Raw genomic sequence first — 13,693 nt, 5'->3', positions numbered from 1 at the left:
TGGCACCTGGCTGCTTCTCCCCTTTGAGCATTTTTCAGCACATTTCGTAGGGTTGTAATTAAAATTAGCAAATTAATTATATGCTAACCTTGTGGTAATTTAAGAAGTCATTATATTTTCATTCCTCTATTCAGCTCAAGCTTTTTTTTTTTTTTTTTAATTTTGGACAGTTTTCAGCTGGGTAACTTATCAATTAAAAGAAGACTGAAATTTTTCCCAAATAAGTCCCACTTTCACCCACTAAGAATTTTTTTTCTTGGCACACTTAAAATGTGCATAAAATTTTGCATACAAAACCAAAAAAAGCTCGGTGAAAATAGGTTTGGAAACAACATTTAGCTCCACAAGCATCAAGGACAAATGTCTCATGATCCTGATGCAAGACTGAGTTAAGGTGATTAACTAAGCACAGATGTAGCTTTTATCTCAATTTCCAAAATACATACACCAATATGGTTTCATGGACTGCACTGGAGTCATGTTGATGTACGTGGAAATCGATTTGAACGAAGTATCCTTCAACACAATCCCATTTTCTTACATCTTACAAGCAATACCATAGAGAAGTTCAGTTTTTCCTCATTTCAGTAACAATATTTATTCTTGTTGAAATATAGCTGAGAAACCTAAAAAATGCTGTTTTTCCAAGATTTGTGCTTGTCCTCACTCAAGCGTGAACCAAGTTATCTACATAACAGGATCATAAATACTATTTATTTCCAGCTTTATTCAGCTCCCATCTAACAATAAAGTCAATTTTTAAATGCTTCAAGATCTGTCACTGCTGTCACCTTTTCTGTACTTTGTACTTTGTGGAAGCTAATTTTAGTGTTAAAACACTGCACGAATGTAGCTGTCCATCAATGGTGAGTGCTGCTTACAAACTCAGACACTTTCAATTCATTACAGCAAATGGAATTTATAACCATGATCTTTTCACATGTCATGGCTGATGAAACAGGTTTAATCCTATTTGGAAAGTGAATGACTGCTACTGCAGGTCAATTGCAAATGAATCCTTCTTACTTTCCTTTCTTTCCCAGTGTTGGATTTGAGAATGTTCCTGTTTAAAGACTGCTTTCTTGTGTCAATTCTGTACTGGAGTTCAATCTGTTCAATTTTACATTTTTAATTTACAAAATTAATAGAGAGTTCCTAAAGTTCATTTCTAAGCTTAAGCCCATTCACAAGTCTATGATTTAGGCTCATGAAGGACACTAACTGACTAGCAGTCTACTTTTCAGAAAGCCTGCCTGCCAGGGTACCAAAACTAAGCAGCCCTTTACTCAAGTAGAGCCGTTAGGTTATGCCTGTACATTATGTCAAAAAGTAAAATAATACACAGAACTCCTTCAAGACTAGATGACTTTACCTGTTACAGCTTTTGCTCCCTGATGTGCAGGGAGATGCTAACCAATTTCTTCAACCAGCAGAGCTAGGAAAAAAAGACTTGCTTTCAGTTTTACAGGCTCTTCCTTTATTTCCTCCATCTCCTTAAACCAGTGGAGCTACGCCTGCATTGTCCTACACATGCTGGGAGTGGTGGGCAAAGGACAAGAGAAGCTATGTAGGCTTTTTGGGAAAATATGCCATGACAGACACCACTGGTGTGGAAGCAACTAGTAAAAACCTCTTCAATTCAAGCTCTGCTTGCCACCACTACCTCTCCTCTTTAGGTTCAGCTCAGCATTCCTCCTTGCTCGCCACCCAGCCTTCTCCTGCATGCAGGCTGGGAGGATGGTGCAGGAAGGAGGATGGGGAACCAATTCTCCCTCTGCTTCTGCAGCAGGTTGGGAATCCTTTGGGAGCACATCAGCAGCAGCATCATGGGATGTGATGTGCATGAAGAGCTGTATCAACAAGGAAAACCCTTACACCATGTGATGTGACGTGCATGAAGAGCTGTGTCAACAGGAAAACCCTTACACAATGGAATGTGACATGCATGAAGAGCTGTATCAACAAGGAAAACCCTTACACCATGGAATGTGACATGCATGAAGAGCTGTATCAACAGGAAAACCCTTACACCATGTGATGTGACATGCATGAAGAGCTGTATTAACAGGAAAAACCCTTACACCATGGGATGTGATGTGCATGAAGAGCTGTATTAACAGGAAAAACCCTTACACCATGGGATGTGATGTGCATGAAGAGCTGTATTAACAGGAAAAACCCTTACACCATGGGATGTGATGTGCATGAAGAGCTGTATCAACAAGGAAAACCCTTAACAACATCTCAGCTAATCTAACATTGCTGTTTCTTGACATGGTGCACACAACCACTAAAAGGGTTGGAAATGCCACTATGAGCTCTGCAAGTTTCTCCTGTGATCCTGCGTGCTGTTTGTAGCATGTGTATAAACACAGGCCTGCAGGATAGAAAAATGTTGTGGATGTTTTAGAAATTGAGATTTATGATGCTCAGAAGAGCAAGAGGGAAAAGCAAATAACAGCATAATAAAATGGTGTGCCATACACCATGACATGATTTAGTTCAGTTAATAGACCATTTCCAACTGGACATCCTATGTTTTTTCAAAACACTTTTTCTGAGAATTTCTTCTGCACAGAGAAATGTTGATATAGATAAGAGCCAGTTCAGGGAATGAGAATCAATTTACTTCTCTTCATCACTGCTTTTCCATCTTTAGATTCTAGCACCATATTTGCATATTTGCCTCAGGATAAAAGTCTTTCTATCCAAGTCTGGTTTGGGGTTTTTCTATAGAATTTGAGTTAGATATACACACTATTTTGTGTGTGCAGATGCTTACCGAAATGTGCTAAATGTACTTTCTTCTTAAAGTTATGTTAAGCTGAAATGAAAGTGTACAGCTCTGTGAGTGAAAACAGTGTAGAAATTCTAATCTTTTTCAAAGGAGCACATTAAAACCTGATCAGAAATTCTGTCACTTCACACAGTCCAGAAGAAATAACTGGTGAGCATCTCTTGGCTGTGTTGCCATGCTGCAGGTGTTGCTTGCCCTTGGTGCTCCTGGCAGCAGGATGGGCAGTTTTGTGTGGGCTTTCTGCAGGTCTGTGTTAGTATCTAGACAGGTTAAAACAGAGTGCTTGTGAGAAACTGCCCATTTCATGTTTCCTTGGGAAGTGGAAAATTTCATAATCTTAATTTTCCTCTACAGTCTCTGGCTAAATACCTGCACTACCTTTGCATTAAAGGTAGGATTTTTCATTTCTTGCTCTAAGACATGGCTGCTCTTACTACCGTGACACTGTTTTGCCATTTTTTTCATTCAAGCCTTGTTATAATATCCATGTAAAAGGAGATCTCATACAAACCATCCTGCTGCCTGCTTTTACCCTACTCAGTCATTTGACTGCCATTAGTAGAAAATTGTTAATGGATCTGGCAACACTCCACTACAGTGGCTTTGCAAATGCCCATAAACAGCACATTTTTTACTGGAGAATAAAGGCACCAGTTGGTTTCACACAAGCCCTTGCAAGATATTAATCCTGTCCTTTAAGGACAGGTCTGTAATTTTTACTTTTAGCAGCTTCTTGCATTATTCATATACGTATTTATGCAGACAAGATAAATAGGATAATTTATCTCAAATAAAACACAATGGCTTCAGAACCCTGTGAAAAAGTAAAAGAATTCAATCTTTTCTAATGCCCCACCACATTTAAGTCACTGTGTGATAATACTAAAAGGAAACCTGTTCAGTGTCATGTAACAATCTACAGTTTCAATAAGACAGAAGAGTTTTATTCTAAAAGTGTCTATTCATCAAGCCATTACTGTATTCTTTTTAATGCAAAAAAAATATACTTTCCTTATCTTTAGTTTCCACTGACTAGGAGACCAATAAGCAGGAAAACCATCAAGAAAGGATCACACAGGTCACAGGCTTCCTGAATTAAAATTGCACCTTGAAAGCTGACTCCATTGCTTCCAGGGCATTTCAGCTTTGTTTTCCACATCACAGTATTTTTCTTTGACATAAAAACACCAGAAAAATGCACCCAGACAACTGAGACATTAGTTATATTTAAAATACAGCCTCTTCTCATCTCCTACTCCAGCCTAAGCCTCACTTCCACAAGACAGAGCTAGCAAGAAAGGGATGGCACTGACAGCACTATGCAAACAGTGTCCCTGCTGCAAAGGATTCATTTTACTATTTCAAATAAACCCTAAAAGCAAACACAACTACTTTGGATGAGAACAGATGAAAAAATCTCTTTCTCTCTAAAACAAACCCTCCCATCTGCCTACCACTTCAATTTTACATAAACTTATGTAAACATAACATAACGACAGAATTTTATCCTTTATTATTAACCCTTATATTTTTTTATATCATTCAATCTCTATATTAGCTTTGACAGTTCACTGCAAGAGGGGCCTGCCTGTATTTTTAAACATATGCAATACGAAACAGAAATACAGCAGCCACCCTTAAAGTCTGCTAGGTTTTCCCAGTCGAAACAGGAGAGGCTGAAACACTCTGACCTTGTCACAGGTTTGCAAGCCAGTGTGCCTGGAATATCAAGGATACAGCTGGAACTGCAATTTAGCTGTTAAACAAATGGTAACTTGGAGAACACAGATAACTCTGTAATTAAGTCACATTTGAATAATGACTGGTGGCTGTTGCTCAGCCTCATGGGGCCACTTCATTCTTGAGACAACAGAGGTACTAAAAACCAGGAAGGACAGGAAAGACATCTGCCTGAGAACTATCTGCTGGCATTTCTAATAATCAATTTTCAGTTTCACAGCTTTAAGTGTCTCAGGTGATAAACACTGCCCCCACCTCTGCCTGAAGCCAGCAGCAATCTTTGAAATAACTGCTTAGGAAGTTTTTCCTTGACATTTAGCCTCCTTTTTAATTATGTTCATTTTAACTCATTAAGAGATTCTGGGCAAACAATTAACACCAAATAACATATTCCTCTCTCTTCAGTAGTCATGGTTATTTTCACAGACTGATTTTAATTGCTTTATATTTATATTGGATTTCACAATTCCTTCTCAGGCAGGAATAGTTTTGCCTGTATAAATGGTACAGGCTTTGGTCCATTCTCCTATTTTTAGGATACAGTGGTAAACCATAAAATTATTAATTTGTTAAGATAATGAATGAAACTTACATTCATGAATAATCAAACCACACAAATAGTTTAATACTACTATATGGCTTTCAGGGATGAAATGTGTGCTCACCATCCTTTATAATTAAAGAACAGCTGTAATATGCTTTATTGTGTGATTTTGGACTGGTATAAAGATTTTTAATCATTTGAAACTCACATGCAAATTCAGAATGATGAGCTCACCAAGAATAAATGGAATTAAACCAATATCAGAATAATAACACAGACTAGTTGTACCAGCATTTTTAAAGATTAATTATTTTAATATATAACATCTAATTTATTGAAATTCATTTTAGTACTTTATATACTTATACACAGTCCAAGAGGATGTCTATATGATTTTAGTGCATCTCTGTCTCTCATACCCTCATAGTCATTGATTTCCACGCTAAATATGCAGCACACTTGGAGTGTGCAACTGAAAGATCCTGGCTCATTCCAACAAATCTCACTTCACAGGACTGTAGTTGAAAGAATTTTTTCTCCTCATATCTAAAGATTACTGGGTGATGTGGGACATAAGAACTGGAACAGGACCATTCAGTAGAAAGCCTGGCAGGGTAAAGAACTGTTTCATATTTAGTATTGCATTTGAGTTTCACTACAAACAGGATTTTAATTATCACTCCACAAGCCAGAAAAAAAATTACTGTCTTCACAATTCGTGGGTTAAGTTTCAAGCTGAGGCAGACTTTCTGTCAAATTTGAGGCTGATGGTCAACATGTCTCTCAAACTACATCCTCCTGAAAACAGCAGGGCTACCAGCCCAGCATTTAATGTATTCCAGCTGTTGGAACAATAGTACCACTCAAGCATAATGTAGCTGGTTTGAAGATGGGAACACACAGGTCAAAATAACCTTTTGGCCAACTGCAGCCATTACTGAGCTAGTGACACAACCTCAGGACAGAAGTTCAGCTCGTTGCCTGTTAACACCTTGTCCTTGCTGGCAGTATCCTACAACTCTCCAGGAATGTCCTTTATTGCTCTTTCTGACATTATGCTGCTCCTAAACATCCAGAAGCACTTGGTCAGGATTCCAAATTTAGTGTTTTGTGCCTCTTTAGGAACAGTGTGTGGTCTTCATGCTGCAGGTATTCATGTAAATCAATCTGGTAGCATTTCTGCAGAGCAACTGAACCACAGACCACTTGTAAATCAAATATCACCATTATTTAATTTCTATAATATATATTAATATCTATTTATTAGTAGAGCAATATAATGTGCAATTAACAGGTGAGATAAATAAGGCAGAGAGAGATACAAATACCTTTCCAAAGTTATTCAAAGCCAAACTGTGAGAAACTTCTCAGTTTTATAATTCCAGTCCACTGTCCTGCCATTTAGGTCATCATTCTCTATTTCCTATAAAAATATTCTCAAGCAACTAGGCCAACCTTTGCTACCTTCATGATTCATGAACATAAGCTTTATTTTTTAAGAATGTTCAGTATCTTCATCCACGATTGCTAATTCAATTAAATTGGGATACTGGAGTTGTAACTGCATATATTATACATAATCAACTATTCAGAGTATTAGATTTGCATACCAGAATAAAATGAAAACCAAGATCAATAGGAGAGTATTGTTGTGTCAATGAACTTTAAACAATGGATCCCTCAGCACAGAGAGGTATTCTTCTACACAGCCAGGGTTATACAAATGTTTTTAAAGAAAGTTCAAACCCATTCCTAAAGCAAACTACTTTCACATACACAGCTGCTTTAAGCCTGTTGAAACCATAACTGCTGTAAATCCATGTTCATTGAATTTACAATGACTGGTATTGAAAGCATAACTGCTGTAAATTCAGATTCATTGAATTTACAATGCCTGGTAAGTTTTTTTGCACTAAAAACTTACTACAGAATGCACAATTAAATTTCAGAAAATCTGCATGGCAAAATACATTAAGTATCTCATAAAAAGACTAATATATCAATGAGAATAAAAAGTACTTTTGGCAAGCGATTTTGGCATCCTGCAATTAAAGAGTTTTATGTTCTTTGCCAAGATTACAAAATTTAAGAATAACCACCTAAAGGGGACAGATGTTAAAACAGCTGATGGGTGCCCACCAGCTGGCACACAGCTTGGCACAAAAGGAACTGGGGGTCCTGGTGGACACCAAGGTGAACATGAAGCAGAGATGACTCTGCTGTGGAGGAGGCGGATGGTGCCTTCAGCTGCACTAAAGAAAGCAGTGCCAGCAGGCTGAAGGGGTGATCCTTCCTGCTGCTCAGCTGGTAAAACCACACCTGAAGTGCAGGACCCAGTTCTGACCTCCCCAGTCCAAGAGAGAGATGGAACAGCAGTGGAGAGGATGTCCTCGGGACATGAGGATGAGTGAGGGCTGGGGCATCTCCCACAGGAGGAAAGGCTGAGAGGGCTGGGCCTGTCGAGGCTGGAGAGGAGAAGGCTCAGAGGGGATCCTACAGACCCAAAAGGATGGAGCCAGGTTCTTCCAGCAGTGCCCAGTTGTCAGAACTCAAAATGTCCCTCAGACATTTTTGGAGGTTCCGGGTCCAGGTCAGAAGCATTTGACACCCTGGCAGGCAGCTGGAAACAGCTGTGATTTTGGATTTGAGCCATGGAACGATTTACCAACCTTGCAGGAAGAACAAGAAGTCACAAAAGTTTAGATATTAGAGTAGAAGTAGTCACAAAGTAAAGGGAAGACTTTTTGAGTGCTGTACAGGGGGGTTTTGGTTTTGTACATGGGGGTCAGAAGTTTTAAGATGGAGGGATTTGGGCCTGCCCTGTCCTCCCTCTTTCTCCTTCCTTACCTCCATGTTCTTGGTGATGTTGGCACTCACAGATTGGTTTAGAGTAGAAAAGCACAATTTAATATAGGTAATAGGCATTGGGGAAAAACTGTAACCATGTAACACGTAATGTACCATATAAAAGAGAGCAGCAGCCCTGGGCGGGGAGAGAAGAAGCAGTCGGGAGTCAGAGAGGATGTCAGGGTGTGTGTGTGCCTCTGCCTGAGCTGTGAGCAAACCACAGCAGCCCCAGAAGAAAATCTTTTAGATTACTTGCAATAAACTGCCTTGGGACCAGACAACAGAGACCGCTGAGCCTTTCTTTGGAAGCACGGGTTGGAGGAGAGACTTTTCCACCACACGGAGCCACCCCTGACCGAGGGTGGTCTTTGACAGCCAGTGACAGAGCAGGGCCCATGGGAACAAAGTGAAAGAGCAGTGCCCATCTGAACATTAGGAAAGCTCCTGCAGTGTGGGGCTGCCCAGGGAAGCTGTGGGGTCTCCATCCCTGGAGAGACACAAAAGCCATCGGGACGTGGCCCTGGGCACCTGAGCAGTGGGGCTGGACCAGGTGAGTCCCAGAGGACCCTGCCAAGCTCAGCCATTCTGCCAGCCTGATTCTGCCTCAGCAGGAATGCTCACTGGAATGAAATCTGCTGAACTAGACAGGCTGCGGGCTGCAGATTGTGTCATCAGAGCTACAGAAGATGAATGAAAGCTCTTACAGAAGAGGACACTGACAAACAACATTCTCCACTTAGCTTACCAGCTGTCTGCAGTCCAGTGCACTGCACAGAAGGAATCATTCAGCTGGCACTGGCTCTGTGTACAAAAGCTTCAGGCATGAGCCTCAGCATTATTACCCAGTGCCATCAGACTTCATGCACAATTTCTAGGTACAATGCATAAGCAATACATCACTCCATCTAGCACTTGAAATGCTCAGTTTCAACATCAGTGATAGAAATAGCCTATTATCTTACCTAGAACATCCCATGGCAGAGGATAAATGTTCCCTTCCATAAATTCTTTGGTGATTTGCCTCAATCAATTTTAGAACAACTCACATGATGAGTCCTCCCCCACTTCATTGAGAAGATTAAATTGCAGCCCAATAGTGCACAGAGGTAGGAAGTTCTTTTGATTAGTTTGAGTCCTTCTATAAATGAGTATTTCAAAACAGCACTTGTAAAAAAAATTTCACTGCTAACAGGAGGCAGCAGCTGATGATAAAATAATAAAGAGCACATTTTCTTCACTGTGGCTGGGGTGGCTAAATGTCAGTCATTCTCCTTAAAATTCCCATGTATACCATTGTGCCAAAGGGCACACGAAGCAAATCCAAATTATGGGTTTAGATTATAATAGTGTGCACACCCTATAGCACCCCTGAGAATTTAATAATAATGAGAAATATTCTCAATTAGTTTTTTAAAATCTTGAACTGATTAACAGCTTCAGAAAAGCATTTTCATTCATATAGTAATAAATTCTCCCAAGGAAGCAAATCCCCAAACAATCAGTATAAAATGAGCTCTTGAAATCATAAGCAGAATAGTGTAAAGCTCTCTGCATCCTTAATTAGGGATGAAAATGGTTCAGGAAGGGCTGATCAATAAAGTGCAAATGATAAAAATGCATACTCTTGGAGAATGTGTGAACACAGTTTCATAAAAAGGTGAAATCCGTGGTGGGTCTTCCACACAGCACACTGAATTGCAACTGCTCTCATCAAAGGACGATCCCCAGCCACCCTGGAATATGTGTATTTATTTCTGATAGCAAGAAGGGTGCACAAAATGACCCTATAATGATACCAGGTAACAGAAGCCTGGAAGGGCTGCTTAAGAGAAACCAAGACTCTTGCAGCACTTTGCCTGTCTCCTTGTGTTCATCGTGCAAGTAAAAGCCATTCTCTATTTTGGTCTGCTTGAACTTTCTCCAGCCCCAGCACTTCCATCTGTCCCCCACCGCCCCTCCAGCAGTGCAGTTAAATTTTCCCAGCCCTGCCACACCACGTGCACAGCCACAAAAAGCGCTTTGGTGCCGTGATTTCCCTGCACAACCCAGGAAGTTTAAGAAACATGGAAAGAAATCTGCTTTCCCAGTTAAACCTGGACAGCGCCACATTTCACTTCACTGCGCAATCAGAGTCAACGTGTTGCAAAAAATCTACAAAAACTGACTAAACCAACACAACAGATCCACCAGCACCTTCAGAATGAAGGTGGGAATTCATCCCAGATGCTCAGCTCAGCTGTCCTGTGCATCCTCAGGAGTCAATGAGCTGATACAGACTTTAAATACCCACTGCTTAATGGCTTGTGTTTTCTTCAGCACCTCAAATCAGAATTTGTTCCAGTGTTAAACTTATTTCTTCTATATAATACAGTTAAAAATTGTAAATGCTTACACGTACTTTCAATCAAGCTAGAAAGATTTCCCCCAAGAAGACTCAAAATTCCAAAAGTCTTAAAACCGTTCTAAAATTGAACTTCCTATCTCACATGCATTTCTAAACCTAATTAAGGAGAGCAAAGTATAGCAGTGTCTGTCAAAGCAGAATGTTGCAACCAACGTTTCTTCCAGGTGAAAAACTCAGTCATTACTGTTACCATTCTTTTTAAATAGTGTAATGATTATTTCCAAATAAATAAAAAGTGCCTTTTTCCTTAATATAAAATGTACTTTTTGAAAGCATATGCTTTCTCTTTCAATGTTAATTACAGATTGAATGTTTAACTTCACTAAACCATTAGTTGTGACTTTGATCAGACCCCAGTTCCCCCAGCCTGGGTGCTGTTTCAGACATCAATAATTCTAATTAAACCAACTCTGAGATATGACTACATCCTTTCTCTAAGCAATTAAAAATGTGCAACTGAAATAAGTAGAAAATCTTCAAAGAAAAGCCAGTGGACTCCTATAATTAATAATAATAATAATAATAATAATAATAATAATAATAATAATAATAATAATAATGTTATTGTAATTATACATTGCACTTGCATATTGTCCTTCATCCTTGGATGTCAAAATACTTCTTAATGCAGAATACTTTGTTATGAAAAGTAACATATTAAAAGCCTCTGTTTATTTGCCTATCTGAAAGGGGTTTAATTATTCACAATGAAGATACAGTCATTGCATGATACATTGCTGCATGAATAAGACCTCCACAAACTAAAATCACACATTTATCCAAATTGATTTTGTGCCCTTCATTTCATTAAATAGACAAAGTTTTATTTTACCTAAGTTGAATTCAATTGTTTCCATTAACATTTCCAAAGGAAGGAGGTCCTCATAGTAGCTGGTTTTACAATTTGAAGACTACAATATAATTTACTCTCTTCAAATACACTAACCTGTAGAACAAGTGTCCTCAAAAAATGTATCTGCAAAAGCTGGAATGTAGGATTTTACTGGACTAGGAGGATCACCTTGAACTCTGTGGGCTCTACATGGTCTCAGTACTGGTGCTTGTGGGTTTGGGGTGGCTGGAAAGACTTGGTGAATCTGGCTAGATTAGTAAATTTGGGATTAGGAGCAACAGCTACTTGGGGTCTAATATTGGTGCTGCTACCATCACTGTGTTTGATCTTCAAAAATTTCTCTGCATTTCTGTTTATCTGCAAGCAAATATTTTTGGTACCACAAAAACCTTTAGCAGCTCTCTATATACACTTCAGGTAGTATTGTAGATGAAAGAATGAATATACAAAATGAATATACTACTAGTCAGATAGTATGTAGATGAAAGAATGAATATACAAAATGACATCATTTCACAAAGAGATTTCATATAGGGATATAAGTATATGCACAGTCTGTGTTTCAGAGCTTCATTATCAGTGAAATGAGGTTGATCTGCAGCACAGGGAATACCAAAACATAAAAAAAATCCCAGTTGTCCTATGTGTATTTATGCATTCAGGAGCAAGACTAATTTTGAGGGGGGGAAAAGGAAGTCAGTGTAAACAGAGCACTTATCTTGTCCCTTTAGATTTCTTTCCTTAATTGCTCTGCATTTGCATCTTTCTCCAGAGACTGTGGTCTCCATCCTGGATTTTAGATCCAGATCAGAGAATGGGTGAGGTGAGCTGCTCCAGACCCTGTGACAGCTGTGACTTGTGCCATGAGCAAGGACAACAGCAGGGCTGGCTTAGCCCAAACATCAGAGGACATGAGCAAGAAAAGGGTTGTAGAGGAAACTGTTCCACAGTAGAAAATACGACCTCAGCTAACAAATAGAAGCAGACAGTGGGAATTACTCTTAGGGCCACATGAAATCACCTAATATGTCTCAGTCTGTATGATTTAAATCACTTGAGGGTCAGTAAAAAAGATGCTTACTGCCTGGCAGTGACTTAGGACAACGGTGGCTCTAAAACAAATGAGCACTAAATACCAGTAAAGCATGTGGCACACAACTGGCAAGGAACTTGGGACCACCAAAGTAGGATATAAAACATCTGGCTTTCCAAAACAAGGTTTTCACAGATTGTGAAACACAGCAGAGAAAAGGCAAAATGACAGATGTGCATTTTATTTGGTTCTTTACATGTGCCAACTTAGAAATCATATAGACTGTCACCCAAATTTATGAACTACAGTAAAAGAAGATGCCTTCTAAACTTATCCTTCAGTTACCTAAACCCAAAATTCATCAGTCTTTTAGATGCAAATCTCATTTTCTGTAATATCTAGTCAAAATATCGATTTTGTATTTTGCTTTAAGATAGGGTCATTTATTATCCCCCTACGGATGCTTTCTTAGTAAAACTACATTATTTTCCAGTAACTGAAAATTTGGGCTCTCATAGATTTTCAGTTTTAGGAATAGTTTTAGTCCAAACCACATCATCAAAGAAGAGTTGGGTTGCTTTCAGGCTATAATTCATCTAACACCTCCTTCAGATGCTTCCTTAGAAGCATCAGGCATTAGAAACTCCCATTTCTCTCCATTCGCTGTAACAGAGGTTCAGCTGACTACCTCAAGGCAGACATCCACGATTTCTCATTGAATTAGCAATTGTGGGTGAAATACTGAACATTCTTAAAAAACAAAGCTTATGTTCATGAAGGCAAGAACAACTCTATTTCAGCTGGCAAAGCATGAATGACATGAGACAGACTCAGGGCACTGTGCTGAGGGGGTGTGCAAATGTCAATGATGAGCCAGAATCTCAGATTAATTCAGACTGGCTGGGGTGTCAGACGTCTCTGGCCAAGCTGCTGCATCCAGCAGGTCCCACAGTGAGCACAAAGCAGAGCTGCTCACTCGGAGCTGGAGGTGTGGAAACCCTCCTGTGCCAGTTCAGAAGTTTAGAAGTGTCCCCTGTGGATGTCACGCCCTCCTTGGCTGATGCACTCCTGCAGGAGCAGCAGAATTGTGCTCAGAGCACAGCAGCTGTGAGGAACAACTCCAGACACCCATGGGAGGCACTTCTCACAGAGCTGAACAGAAATTTGCAGGGCTCATCTTCAGGGCATGCAGACAGGTAAGCTACTGGGGCTGTTTTAGCCTCTTTAAGGGTCCAGTGGGAAACCTTGGATGGAGGAAAGAGTTTAAAAACTATGAAAACAGGGTTTCTAACAGTGCTTGAAGGGAGATATATTCTACAATAAGCCTGCTTTTTATTTTTCTTTTATCCATTTTTATATCTTCCTGCTTTCTTCCTTTTTATTTTCTGATATAGAATAAAAAGTTAATGTGACTATATAAAGCAAAGTTAGCACAAGGAAGAGTATTTCATACACCAAGGAACACAAACTCTGCC

General features: G+C 39.5%; 1 protein-coding gene across 3 annotated transcripts in view; it reads right to left on the bottom strand.

Moving 5' to 3' along the window:
- Nucleotides 1–13,693, bottom strand: part of NELL1 (neural EGFL like 1) — a 286,520-nt gene that overhangs the window by 20,133 nt on the left and 252,694 nt on the right. The window lies entirely within an intron of this gene.

This window comes from Lonchura striata, chromosome 5 (assembly GCF_050655825.1).
Source record: "Lonchura striata isolate lonStrDom1 chromosome 5, ASM5065582v1, whole genome shotgun sequence".
Classification (NCBI taxonomy): Eukaryota; Metazoa; Chordata; class Aves; order Passeriformes; family Estrildidae; genus Lonchura; species Lonchura striata.
The sequence above is the reverse complement of the archived record's forward strand: the minus strand, read 5'-3'. Positions and strand labels throughout refer to the sequence as shown.